At 49.8% G+C, this 11,032-nt stretch overlaps 1 long non-coding RNA gene across 1 annotated transcript; it reads left to right on the top strand.

Annotated features, from left to right (window-relative positions):
* Positions 1 to 607: 607 nt before the first annotated feature.
* On the top strand, positions 608 to 9,639 carry LOC124964433 (uncharacterized). Its single transcript, XR_007104971.1, has 3 exons — positions 608 to 686; positions 1,514 to 1,630; positions 7,397 to 9,639. It is a non-coding gene; the product is annotated as an uncharacterized LOC124964433 (long non-coding RNA).
* The last annotated feature ends 1,393 nt before the right edge of the window (positions 9,640 to 11,032 follow it).

Genomic DNA, 11,032 nt, shown 5'->3' with positions numbered 1-11,032 from the left:
TGGTATTTATTGGCTACTATCTATGTGGCGAATGATCTTTCCTTAAAATTTACTGTTTTTCCTTTGGAAATTTTTTTCCTTTTTCTTTTTCACGTCAGCTTTTATTGTAAATAAGAGGTGCACTCTTTCCCAGATTGCTGCTTGTCTCTGTGTGTTGATGTTTGTGGCCTTTTGGTTTGGGATCCTAAGTGTGGCACAGGCCGGGGAGAGTTGGCAGTGTTCTCCGGGACTCTGTGCTGTGTCCCCACCGGCAACCCTCAAGCCAGCTGAGTTTCCCCCGGGCAGAGGCTCCTGTTCCCTCATGTACCTTTATATTAAAATCTGCTGATGTTCCTTTTGCATCTGAGGGAAAAGTTCTGGCTCTGAAAGCGGGTTGTCGGGTTGTCAGGAGGAAGCCTTGCTCTGGAAACCTGACCTGGGGCCTGACAATAATTAGTTCAGGTTAATTATTGCCAATCTGTAGATCTGCAGCATAGGGGCCTCTTTCCCCCTAATCCGAGGCCTCTGGAGGTTTCTTTTATGAGCTCTGAGCCCTGAGGGAGGTCTTAAAGTAATGAATTTTCCTGTAATCAGATTTGAGGGCTTGTTCCCTGAGCCACACAGTCAATTGGAGAATTGAGCCCTGCCTGGTTTATTTGGCCACAGGAAGCAGAACACAATGCTCTCGGCATCCGATAAGCAGCCAAGTGAGTGTATTGGGAAAAAAAAAAAAAAAACAGAAAAAACGACATGACATTTTAGAGACACCTACCTCTGCTTCTAGGGGAGCAGTTTTATTTTCAAGGGGGAGGGACCATCTGGGAGCTCTTCGGGAAAGAGGGGGTGGTTTTATTTGGAGTATCGGGGTGTAGCTCTTGCTCATCCTGGAGGGGAGCCTGGTGACGTTCACTGTGAACTTGAACTTCTTTCCGCGCATACTTGTGTATAGATATGCCTTGGGTGGACCCACGTCATGTACACCGGGGCCCACAGCGTGGGAACCGACGGAGGCCGGCATGGGGGAGAGCTGGAGGGGCAGCTGTTTGGGTGGGGAGACCCGCCCCTCTAAGGGACCACCATCTCAGCTCCAGCTTGTTCCCAGCACTGCAGCACGGGCCAGTTTTCCAAGAGTGACAGAAATCCAGATTCGGTGGGGTTCAAAAAAAAAATCTCTTTAAACATTTTAGCTCATGTTTTACTAAGCATTCTATGGTCCGGACAAGACGGTTGGCTGGTTGGCTTTGGCTTACAGGCAGCTGGACATGACCATAAGTACTTCTGCCAAGGAAGCAGATATTCAGTTTAACAAACACAACTCTAAAGAGGATGAGAACACTTCACAGAAGTTAGAAACAAAATAGAGTGCAGGAATGAAGCTGGGAGAGAGGAGAAATATTTATACCAGAATATTTATACAAGGCCAAGTGCCCAGTACAACCTGAAACATAAAATGAGTTTAAGGCTGCCTGGTGGCCAAGGCAAAAAGGGAAATGTGCAAGAGTAAAACTAATGTGGCCTATTTTTTTCTGATAAGAGGACATCGGCAAATGTGCTCGATCCAGCAGAGGTGGTGTGTAACTCGCCTACACTCCTTGCCCACTTCAACTGTCAGGGCTGCTGTGAGCTAGACAGGAGGACCCCCATTGTTCAGGTGAGGAAACTGAGGCCCAGGCTGCTGAACTGACTTATAGAGCTGGGGCTTGAACTTGGACCTGGGTCAATGCAAGCTGCTTGGTGGGGTGGTGGGCTGGCTCTAGGTCGCTGGGGCTTGTGAGCAGGAGGTGGGAGGGCAGATGGCATCAGGGTGGAGAGGGACTCAGACCAGAGGACACAGAGACGCTAATGGGCCTCGCCTGGGGAAGGGCACCGATGCTCACCCTTGGACCCCTCAGAAAGTTCTTTCTCTTGCTGAGCTGAAATTGTGCTGTGGGGATGAGTGCCCATCACGGGCCCCTGGAGGTGACAGCGACGAGCACCTAACCCTTGCCAGCTCTGTGCTGGGCTCCTGGGCTGTGATGGTAACTCAGGAGCACACAGCTGACCCAGGGCCTGGACAGGGAACAGACCATCATGCTAATCTTCCTGCTGCTCTGCCCAGCCTCCACCCTGGGACTCCTGCTGTCACGTGGGGTCTCGTCTGCAGCCCTCTTGCTCCGTGGGTGTGTTGGACATACGGAGGCTGTGGCACCCCAGCAGCCTCCTCTGGGCCCCGGGAGTTCTCCCGCAGTCGCAGTGGGTGGTCCCATTGTGCTGGTGATTTCATTTCTAGCGTCTTCGTCACTTGCTTCTTTGTGGATTTTTTTTTTCTGGCACTAAAAGCATAAGGTGGGATGGGGGTAAAGGTGGGAGTGGGAATAAGGGTGAGGCTGTGGGGTGGCAGCCATCAACACTAAGGGCTGGGGTCCCCGGATCAGTGCCCTGTGGGAGAATGGGGTGAGGTTCGATGTTTCAGAGGGCCCTGGAGGACCGTCCTGCAGCTGCCCTCCTGGGTTTCTGCAGGCCCATTCTCCGCCTCCTTTCCTCTCTCTTCCTTTCCTCGCTGCCGGCAACCACCCTCCACATGTGCGACGCAGGCCAGGTCTCACCTCAAGGCCTGCTTTTAGGGACATCTAAGACAGACAAGAAGCCACAGAGGGGAAAACTTAAGTCTGGAAAAGGGGCGATGCCTTCTCTAAGCCGCCCAGGTAGTGAGTGCAGAGGAGGCTTGATGGTCGCTGAGCTGGGCCCCTGCTCCGGAGGCTCTTCAGTCCTTCTGAGACTTCCTTTTGCTCTTCTTTCTTTTTAGAAGGATTGGGGGTAATGAAATCAGAATTGCAGGTATTTTTCCAGTTTAGGGGATTTCCTGCCCTCTGCTTTTGGGACTGCCGCTGCTGCACCCTGCTTTTCCATCCGTGTCACCGGTCCTTCCTCCCAGGGTTCTCCATCACTGATCCCGCCTCCTCTGCTCTCTCGTTATTGGTTCATCTCTTCTTTGGAAATGTCTCCTGCGTTCTCTGCCCGCTTCACCCATCTGATTGGCCGTGTGTTAAGTTGGTGGCTTGGTGCTCTCAGTGAGTTTTATCTTGAGACTATTTTACTGTCAGCTGCCTTTTCTTCTTCCCTGACTCCGTTCTTACTTTGTGGCCCTTCCTGCTTTGGTATCTGATTAAGATTACACTGTTTTCAAATTCTCTTTCTATTTTGTGAAGTAGCTGGATTTCAAGCCAGGGCTTCCTCTGGGCCCGATGACCTGGTTCCTGTTTTCTCCGTTACATGATGTTTAGAAGGCTCGACATGGAGGTTGTGTTATTTATCAGCACATCCTGGAGGAAGGGGTCTGTCTGGGCCCAGGGTGGAATTTGCCAGAAGTGAGGAGACTGCTCAGGTTCTCTTGTTTGCAGGGACTTGGCCAAGCTCTCCTATCTGCTCTGGGGACAAGCAGGTGATGAGTTCCTGCAGAAGCCACTGACAATCTTCAGCAAATGCTGCTCCTCCTGCCAGGGGGTGTCCCCCCTGGGGTCTTCAGAAAATGCAATGTTCTCCAAGTCTGTTGGGGGCAAACAGCTCCTTGAAAATGGACTCCCCAGTGGAAGAAGAGGAGGAAAGTCCAGAGTCCTTCTCTGCCTTTGAGTGCAGAGGTCACCAGCGACAGAAGTGGAAGGAACCCTGGGGACATTGTTAGTGGGCGCTTAAATGGCACACGCGGGCCTCTCCAGGCTGGGCTGGGCCTGGGGGAACACTGAGAGGCTGAACGGGCAACCAGGAGCTGGTGGGCACAAGGGCAGCGAGGACACAGGCCGCAGCCCCAAGCTGGATCTGCGGCTGCGCGTGTCAGGAGTGCTACCCCCCAGCCCCTAAGCTCCTTTCTTGGTTTTCTCCTCAATCGCATGATTTTTCTTTCCTTTTCAGCAAGTCTCATGGGTGATGTGAAAGGAAGTCTCCAGGCGGTATCTCTGCTTAACCCACCTCTGCTCAGGGGCCACTGGTCTATTCCAGACAGAAACCCAGAGCTGGACGTCGATTGGAAACCATGTGGAAATGAAGGGCAGGTTCCAAGAAGTCCATTCCAGAGCAATTTTGAGAACTCGGAATTGCCTTTCTGAGTTGATTCCATTCTGTGATTAATTTCCGTAAAGAACAGGAGAGGGAGGAGCCAGAGGCTGAGGCAGGGCTGCTCGACCAGGGTAACTGCCTTGTGCCAAAGATGGGCAAGAAAGTGCCCCCCCCAACACCAGACACACACACACACACACACACACACACACACACACACACACATACGGAGCAGAAAGAACATCTAGGGACAGGGTCACGATAGTAGCAGAGTGGCTATTAATTGTGGAAAATAACAAAAAGGCTTTGCTGGTTCAGTTCTGTGTGAGTTCAAAGTTGCATCCAACTGCTGGAAACTGAGACCTGAAAAATAGAGACTTCAACAAAATAGAGGTGCATCTTTTCTCTTTGGCAGTGCAGGATTGCTCTGGTGGCTTCATAATGCCATAAAATCTTGGGCTCCTCTCATTCCGTTCTGCTATCCTTAGAGAGTAGCTTCCATCCACAAGTTTACCTCATGACCCAAGATAGCTGCCAATGCTCCTACCATATATGTCTGTGATCCAGGCAGACAAGGAGAAGAAAGTGAGGAAGAGCAAAGAGAATGCCTTCTAAATGTGCCAGGCCCTTATAAAGTATTTCCTGTCCAATAGGTTCCAGATACATCTGACTGACCACTCCCTATTTGCAAAGAAGACTGAGAAATGTCGCCTAAGCAGGGCACATTGCACATTAGACAAGAGGGGGATGCTATTCTTAAGGGAGGGGAGGCGATAGACAACAGGGAGGCAACTAGCAGTTTTTCACACAAGATCAAGAAAATCAACAAGCAAAAGAAGGAAAAAGCCCTCCTCTCTCCTCCCCAATCTGGGGCTTAGGGGCACTATTAACAGGCCCCCAGAGCCCAAGATTCAAAGCTGTTCTCCTGTAAGTGTCAGAGGAGAGTTCAGCCCCAGGATTGTGGAGAGAGCAGAGCAGCTTTAAACCATGCCAAGTCCCAGCTCCCTGCTCAGGTCTGAGCACAGCACAGCGGAAAGGCCAGGACCAAGCAGTCCTCAAGGATCTGATGGGGAGTGGCTAAAGCAGGAACGGTGTTTTCTGAAGTGTGTTCCCGAAGATGCTGCTGGATGTTATGTAAAAGGAAAAAAAAAAAAAAAAAAAAGTCCCCTAGGTTGGAAAGTTTGGGACACTGCAGTTTATTTGAGAAAATTTTGGAACCATTAGTAGGTTGACTTACCTTGTGAAGTGTTTTTCTGTCTAAAAGGGAATATTCCCAAGCTTCTGAAGCCTCACGTCTTACAGAGAATCCATGGAGCAAGTGTTCCATGAGTAAACATCTGGGAAGGCACGCGATGCTCAGAGGGCAACCCTTTGCTCTGCCAGCTTTCTCAAAGTGTGGGCCGTGGACCACCTCCTTCAGAATCCTCTTAGCTTTGCTCCACAACTACCAAAGCACCATCTCAGGCCGGGGCCTGGAAATCTGCAATTTGCTAAGTTTTCTGAGTTGTTCGTAAGTTCAGTGAAGCTTGAGATCCACCAGGTGACAGAACAGAGCCTCCACTTTACAAATACTGTGACTCCATCAATTTCCATCCAGGGCCCTCCTCCAGGCTCCCTCAGAGCTCATTTCTCTCACCACCATTTGGTATCTGATAATTTTCTCAGCTCTGTTCAAAGCGGCTTGCATTTATCTTTATTGCCCCTCTCTTTATTGATTTAGGTCCATCTCTGTAATTTGTCAAGCTTGGATTGCATTTTAATCTTGTCCTCCAAAGTGGCCCAGATCCCTTCCAGCTCTGTAGCATCCAGAAATCGGATTAGCTGGACCTCGATTCCATCCTTCAAGCCATTAATGAAAATATTAAATGGTCCCGGTTTGGCATGATGGTCTTCGGGGTCCTCAGAAGATACATGGCTGTCATGTCCGTCATCAGCTCTGCTAGGTGCATCGTGGGTGGGACAACACACAACATTTCAGCTGTAGGTTATTGCTTCCTTGACAAACCCCAGCATGTAGTGAAAAATCTAAGCAGGAAAAAGTCTTATTAACTAATTGGCTCATTCATGCATTCAATAAACATTGGAGCAACAAACAGCTTTAAGATGTCACAGTTTTCCTTTCTCGTGGATGGCATGCTGACCTCAGAATGCAGACGCTTATATGAAGTGTGCCGCTAGAAAGATCAGTGTGTAGGTAAAATGCATCTCAGCTCCATCTCTGAGAAGCCCATCCCGGGCTGAGCAGCCTCGCGACCTGCAGCTTCTCCATGACAGAGCTGTCCGGTCTCCGAGCTCCCCTGCCCACCTGACCCCAGTCACTGCTCTCACTTCTCTTTCTAGATGCTCAGTCGATTCATCCCAGGAGGTGATGATGATGAGGAGGAAGACTGGACTCTTTCCAGAGTTGACCTGGGGAGAGTCAACTGCCAAAGCAACTGACATAAATCACCTCCCCTTTCTACACCAGCTGTCTGAGACAGCGTGCTGAGGGCTGAGCGAGGGTCAGAGCTGGCAGTTCAGTTCGGCACCCAGGCCGCAGCCACTGTTCTTTATCACTGTGGCAATGACTCAGGAGTGATTTGGGGGAAATGCCTTCCCAGGGTCAGATCCACTGGCTGTGGTGCTAATGGACACTGACCACAGTGGTAATGGGCACGGACCGGCTATTTTTTTGTTGTTGTTGTTTGCAAACTGACCATATTCTTTGCTCCCATTGTGTAGATAGGGAAATAAAGGCACCAAGGTAACTCCCCAGGGTCAACCCTGGCAAGAATCCAGGCAGTTTCCCTCCAGGGAGGCTGCTCAACAGGCACCACCTGGGAGGACTCCTTGGAGAGGCCGAGATTGGAAAAGTGGGTGAAGGAACAAGCCCTGGGGATCAAGGTTCAGTTCCCCCCACTCCACCCAGAAACTCCTGTGGCCACATCCTCACACTGCAGCAAAGCACAGACAGACATGGTGCCCACAGAGCCGCTTCTCCAGGGCAGCCTGATTCCCCTGTGGGGACTGGAGTTGGGCTGAAATGAGCTCTCATTCAGTGCGCCATCCGCTCGTGCTGGGCCCAGCCTGGCCTGACTCCCACTGCTGAACAAGACACCCGGCCTTAGAAATCCAAGAGCTGAGCAGACCTCTGCCACCGTCCTGGCTCTGGAGATGGAACCAGGGCACAGCTGCTGATCCACGGCAGGAGGGAGAAGAGCGGGAAGTCAGTTGGCCTCCGAGTCCATCTCCCTGACAGCTGAGGGGAGGGTGGGCCAGTGAGGGCTGGTGAGGGCCAGCCATGCTCAGGTGTTAGCCTTGTGAGCCTGGAGTGGCTCTAGTGGCCGGTGATTTCCCAGCTGCCAAAGCAACTGACATAAATCAATTTTTCATTTCATTCCTTTAGACTCGACCCTTCGGTCAGGCCCTCAACAGCTGTTTCCCGAGCTGAAGTGCATCTCATTAGTCAGTGGAGCCACGACAGCCGATGCCAGGACCCGCAGAATAAAAAACCGACCTGCCACCCTTCCTGTGCCAGACTGAGGCCCCGCGGAGTTGCTCAGCCTTTGTTCTCTGCGTCAAAACTGGAGAGCACTTCATCTCTCGGCCACTAGGGGGCGGTGATTGTCCACACATCGCATTTTCCCTCGGAGCCGCCCAGCATCCACCCGGGAAATGGGGACGTTGTGGAGGAGGACTTTGATAAGGAAAGGTCGTGGCAAAACCTTTAAGGTAGCAAGTTCGGATTCTCTGGAGCATCGAGTTTAAGAATGGATCTTTAGGTGCAAGGATATTTGGATTAGGAAAGGAACTGGATTCGGACCCCAGGCCTGATCCACCCAGCTCTAGTGCCTCATATGTACAGTGGGATAATACAGTTTGTCACTCCAGCCTCACACAGCAATCACAAGGTTGGTTTGAATGGGACACAGGAGGTAACAGAGCTCCTAAATTGCATGGTGTGTGAAGATGCGAGGTTTTGATCACAGTTGCTGCTGCTTCTGGCCTTCGTTTCCAGTATCCTTCCTGCCCTGGGGCAGGGTGCAGCTGGCTCCTTGTCAAAGGTGGCTGCTCTGTGGTCATCCTGTGTCCCTACATCTGAGGACTGAAGGGCCACAGGGAGGCGGGGAAGCTGGGAGAGGGCTCGCGGTGGTTCCCAGGGTGAACTGCTGGGATCTGGTCCTCACAGCAGCTCACTGTGTAACCCTGGGTGTCTCATGGTGGACAGGTAAGTGGGATCTCTGTGTGTCCTTCCAGCTCCGTCTTTCCACACCTCCCAGTCTTCAGAGTTCTCTGAGCTGACCTGATAGGGGAGGCAGTGACAAGGAAGGAGAGATGACAGACATGGGCAGTTGATGTGTGTGGGGAGGCGGGGGAGTAGCCCCTGATACACAAGGAACCCAGGGACAAGTGTTTCTCCCAGTATTTGGGCCTTGACACTCATCTGTGGGATGGGCAGGTTGGACTAGTCATCTCTAACCATGGCTTTCTTCCAACCTTGTCCCAATAAACACACATAGATCCCTACTGACGCTAAAACCATTAAAAATACTCAGACACGCTAAAACCCTTGGCTGCTTCTGATCTCTATGGTACTCCACAGTGTCCCAGCTGAGCAGTGGATGGGGACCATGAACTCACGTGTGACCTTTCTCCCTCCTGTTCACTCAAGGAGAAATGATAGGACACTGTTCCAATCAGATGACGGCAGTGAGGATGGGGCAGCGGGTTGTCTCCCTGATGCTGGCTCCTGGGTCCATCTGCAAAGCAGCTCCCCTTCCATCCCACAGTCGTGCCCTTGTCCAGCCTCTGATGTCCTGCTCTCCAGGTGACCAAAGCTGTGCTTAGCTGTGTGTTGGAACATGGTCCCTTTGTGGATCTGTAGCCCCTGGAACATTGGTTTTCTGTATCATATTTCTTCGGTTTTGTCTTCCAATGCTTCCATTGATTTTTAAATTTTGGTGCAGATATAAAGAAAACTGAAGTTTATGGAATGTAGGAAAATCCATCTGAAAACTCCCCAGAGTGGCACCAGAGATTGTAATATTGGTTGCACAAAGAAAGAATCTCATTGGCAGCACACTGCTTGGCCCAGCAGTGAATGATGCCTATGTGGTCACCCAAGCCCAGAGCACCAGAGATTTAATCATGGTCACTGAAGCGTATGAGAGAATCAGCAAACTTGACCAGAACCCAAAGAAGCAAAACAGAAAGGGAAAAGTAAAGCCGAAAGAAGCCAGGAAGCAGAGCAGAAGAGATGGAAGGAAAGGAAGTGGCTAGTAGCAGGAGTCAATAAATAAATGCCTAAAATTGATGTTACAAGAAACAGAGGTTTGAGTATTTTATGTCAACTTGCAAATGTTAGATGTTAGTGCCTCTTGCCAAGTTATTTTTGACTCTCCTTTGTTCTGGATACTTCCTGTGGTTGGATGGGGCCATGTGATTAGTATTGGTAATTGCATTGTGCACCTAAAAAAGGTGAATTGCTTCCAGGGTGAATATTTCATCACTTATGTGATCCCCCTTCTTTCTGGATTGTGACCAGCCTTGTGTGAGATTATGGCTGTCTCTTCAGTCTTGATCTTTTAATAATTAAAATATGTAGATTCAACTTTCCCCATAGACCTGCAGTAGACATGTATCTTGAATGAGAAATAAACCTTTACTTTATAGAAACCACTGAGATCTGGCATTGTTTGTTATTGCAGCATTACCTACTGCATGCTAACACATTGGTATTAACAGGTGTCGTGGTTTGGCTGTGAGGTGTCCTCCAGAAGCTCATGTGTGAGACAATGCAAGAAGATTTAAAGGAGAAATAATTGGGTTATGAGAGCCTGAATCCAATCACCTGATGGGATTAATTGAGTGGTAACTGAAGGCAGGTGGGGGTGTGGCTGGAGGAGGTGGGTCATCGAGGGTGTGACTTTGGGGTATATATTTTGTATCTGGCAAGTGAAGTCTCTCTCTCTGCTTTCTGATCATCATGGAGCCTGCTGTCTATGTACTGAGACCTCTGAAACCGTGAGCCCCCAAATAAACTTTCCTCCTTTACAGTTGTTCTGTTCAGGTCTTTAAGTCACAGCAGTGAAAAGCTGATTAAAACAGCAGGAGAGGTTGAAGCTGGAGTACTCAAGTATTGGACGAGAGGTTGGAGTTACAAGATACGACTATTAAAACAAACTCATTATGACACTATGGAAAATTATTGATCCAAGAATTAGCAATGTTAACTTATTATTTGAGAGAACAAGAAGCAAAAATCCTGAAAAGTGGTTTCCCCCTTGGGAGTGGGACTAGGGATAGAGAGTGATGGAGCAAAGGAATTTGTTTTGTCGTCCTAAATCCATCCCCACTATTTGACTGGGATGCTACAGTTTGCTAGTTTGAAAGACAGGCAAAGAAGGTCCACAGGGGATACAGGAAGCCAGGCTGTTTCCCACGCCTGTTCCCCAACCCTGAGGCGACCACTTACTAGCTCCTTGCGTATTGTCACAGGAGTCATCGGAGAAGAGGAAACATGCGCACGCTCACGTACCTTCATCTCCACTTCGTGCCGTGTCTCAGACATCGCTGTGGAGGCTCCTCTTATTCAGTGGCAGCCGGGTGGGGCCATGGTGTGGGTGCGCTCTCATGCAGCAGCTCTCTGTCCTGGCTCTGTGCTTTCACTGGTGACGTTCTTTAACAGTGCTCCACACTTATCTCTGTAAGATGTCGTGCACACATGTCAGGCTATCTAAATCCTAAAATCCTGAAAGTGGAGTTACTGGGCGTGTGCTTTTATAATTTCAAGAGAGTGTACAAATTACCTACAAAAGTTGTTCAATGTACACTCCCACCGGTCCTGGATTCGGTGCCCTGAACCTGAGTCCTGCCCAGAAGATCTAGTGATTCCATATGAGTAGGAGTTAAAAAAGGTAGGGATTTGTTTCCCATATCATTCCTTGAATTATCTGTTGAAATAAATGAAGTCAAGACAGTTGTGTGATCTTGCATGGCTGTGAGGAGTTCTAAGTGAGATTTCACATTCTTCAAATCCTTT

The sequence above is a fragment of the Sciurus carolinensis genome, chromosome 14 (genome assembly GCF_902686445.1).
Source record: "Sciurus carolinensis chromosome 14, mSciCar1.2, whole genome shotgun sequence".
Lineage (NCBI taxonomy): Eukaryota > Metazoa > Chordata > Mammalia > Rodentia > Sciuridae > Sciurus > Sciurus carolinensis.
Note: the sequence above shows the minus strand (reverse complement) of the source record. Positions and strands in the feature narration are given on the sequence as shown.